Here is a 3,388-nt window from a genome sequence, read left to right on the forward strand (position 1 = left end):
TGTTGTAGCGTAAAAGCATTTTTCTTTAATGAGGGGAATTAATAAGGGATAATGGCTCATACCTGGATTCCCCTCATTAGCGCACTCCATGAACAAACATTTCAGTCGGCTCATTCGTTTCCATTCCTCGTCCCACCCAGAGCACTGGATGCCGCGTGAAACCCCGAGGCTGGGTGGACTCTTCGCCGGGGCCCTGGACTCGCTAATGCGCAGAAATCCCAGGGTTTGTTCAGCTGACCAGCCGGGAGATGACCCGCACTAACACAGGGATCCATTACTCAAATCCAACCTAATAAGATACAGACCGTTACCAGTCAGCTGGTCATTGCCGCAAGGGTTTCCAGCTTCCCATCGGGGTAAAAGGCTGAGTATTAATTAAAGGCTGTGTGTTTTGATTCCTGGCACTGACAAGAGGATGGATTCCAGCTGTTAGCTGGCCACTGGAGGAGGGCAGGTATTATATCTACGGTGCTAAACACTGCCAAGCGGCAAGGCACTGAACCCGAAACTGTGTGGTTTCATTTCATTTCAAGTCTGCTTCGTCCCTTTATTCCTCGAGGGCTACGTTTCCCAAAGTTCTGCGATACATGCTAAGGACATTTTTTCATTATTCATATGGAAAATACAAACGTGAGTAGGGGGTGGGGGGGGGGGGGGGGGGGGTAAAGATAAATAAGTAGACATTGGTTTGTATGGCAACATGTTTTTTTTTAAGAGGTTAGCTTGTCCCGGAGGCGATTTCCGTCTCTTCCCGTGGGTGTCAGGCGATTGACGGGAAGCTGAGCACATAATGCAGCCCCGACACTCAACACTCAGCTTGGCACAATGAAACGGGGCTGAAACGGAAACGATGACAGATGCAAGTGAAGCTCATATTTGCGGTGACAGATTATTGTATCTCGTGGTGTTTTTTTTTTTTTTTGGTTTTTTTTTGGATGTTGTGCAAGAACAAATGTCAGCAGCTGCCTTGCACCAACAGATGCAATGGAGAACAGAGGGACGTTGGTGTGATTCATACCTTGTAAGACCTTTATTCCGCTCGGTTTGGAGCAAGTGGCTGCTGATCACCATGGAACAACAGAAATAAAGAGAGCAGATTGCGGAGGTGGGGGGGGGGGGGCTTATCTATTAACATGGTGGCCCAGGTGTGATAAGGTTAGCAGGGTAGCAGGGTCCAAGTGTGATTTGGGGCGTCGGACAACCGTGAGACCCGACGCCTTCGGCCCACCAACGAAAACTTGGAACCTTGTCTGGTGACGCCGCCTGGGACGGCCGCTCTCGGTTGGAGCTACCCACTTGCTAGCTGACCGGAGGTAAGCCCACACAACCCGCGCCAGCCAGCCAGCCATGGATATTCGCTCTATATAATCCAGGAGTGCACAATGTGAAAATGCGGAAGACTCGCGTTCTAGCTCATTTTCCAGATTTCACCGTGACGTACGTGCGACAATATATATTTTTTTAAATATGTAACACGACGATTCCCTGTGTACATCTGTGTTCATTCCGGTGGCATTTTTTAAGCCCCAACCAAGCCGAACCCGAAGTTGCACTTGAACGAGTTGCAGGACGAGACAAGAACGGCAGCAGAATTCTGTCGAAGCGCAAATGCTATTTGAAGGACACGCGGGCAAAATCAAGCAAGAGCTTCATCACTCTGACAACACATTGGCAGCGTTTAGAGGAGTTTCCGTGACTCAAGTACAGACCATGCTCTCCACCGAGAGCCCACTGTGTTCTTCTTTGTCCTCCAGCAGGCCCTCCATATCAGTCCAAACCTCCTGATAACCTACAGCGGGATTAAGTCCTTAAAAACAACACGCTGTCAGGCGTCTTAACCCAACACAGTTGAGCAATAGGCAGGAGGTAAAGGAGGGAAGGAGGGAGGAAACTTCAAAAGAGAGTGCCTGTTTCCCCTCCAGTGTCGACGACCCCCATACACACACACACACACACATATACACGCAAGGACAAGGAGGAGGAGTGGGGAGTTGTTAGGTTTCCATCCATCGGTTTATGTGTCCCAACTTCCTGTGGCTCCTCCTCACACATTCTTGGGTTTCCATTTGCAAGTCGAGTAAAAAACCGTTGAAAAACTGCGAAAATAAGAGGATAATTGCTTTTATTTTGGTCAGCTAAACACCCCCCCCCCCCCCCCACCCCCCTCACCCCCCCACCCCCCCCCCACACACACACACAACACAATACAGTCTTAATTTCCCTCCATCAACGCCGTCTCACTTTTCCCTCCATCCTTTCACACCCGGGCCTTTCAGAGCTTCTTTTCCGAAGCATCAAAGAACACTCAGGGTTTCGCGCTTGACGGATTGCGGCGACCGGGGGGGGGGGGGGGTCCGTTTCGAACGTGGGTCGGCTCCCTTTAACGGGACGATCGAGCGCAAACAGGCGCCGATACCAAAAGGGGACGGACGAGTTCGAACCACGCACAGCTTTCAATGCACGCGAGAAATAGCTTCCACTTCTGGGAAACGTGCTTAAAACGCTCAAGAAGCGTTATGCTACTCTGTATACTTATATGGAGGATCTGGAGGTTAGCATAGCTTAGCATAAAAAGACTGGGGAAAAAAAGGAGGAAACAGAATCTAGCTTGGCTCTGTCCGCCTCTCAGGAAAATCACCGTGCCCAGCCAAGAAATACACATAACCCCACCGAAAAACCCCCCACAAGGTTTCAGTATGAATCATATAGACGAGGTATATAACGTGTTAATAGCTGAGTTTTAGAGGTATTGGTACTGGATTTTGTTACCTTTGGACAGAGCCAGGTTAGCTGTTTAGCCCTGCTCCCAGTCTTTACGCTAAGCTAAGCTACCTGCCTGCTAGTTGTAGCCTATTGTTGACTGTGGTTATGTACTAGGGATGATTTGAAATGATTTGAATTGTATTACTTTTGGGAACAGAACCTGGAAGTTCCCCCCCCCCCCCCCCCCCCCCCCCCCCCCCCCCCGACATGGCAAATAGACAGGACTTTTTTAAAAAGACGAACAAGCAGACAATTTATAGTCCAAAGGTCAATTTGACTTTATTCCCTTTTGAGCAGCTCTACGGGAATTTCTTTGGAGGGACACAAGGTCTGATTAAAATAGTTTGGGGGGGGGGGGGGGGGGGGGGCAATAAATAAAGCTAATCTGTCTGTCCGCGTGCACACACACACAGACACACACACACACACACACAGTACACAGACATCCCAACAGAGTAGCAGCAACATACAGGAACAGGGATTAGCTGACAAGGGTTCTAATAGAACAAACTCTACAAACGCTTCAGCACTGATTATCTTTTTTGTTGCTGGGAACAAAAAGTCTACATATTTGTGTCTTCCATTCATATTTTTCACATGATTTGAAAGTTATGTCCCTTTTTAA

Source organism: Enoplosus armatus, chromosome 15, assembly GCF_043641665.1.
Source record: "Enoplosus armatus isolate fEnoArm2 chromosome 15, fEnoArm2.hap1, whole genome shotgun sequence".
NCBI lineage: Eukaryota > Metazoa > Chordata > Actinopteri > Centrarchiformes > Enoplosidae > Enoplosus > Enoplosus armatus.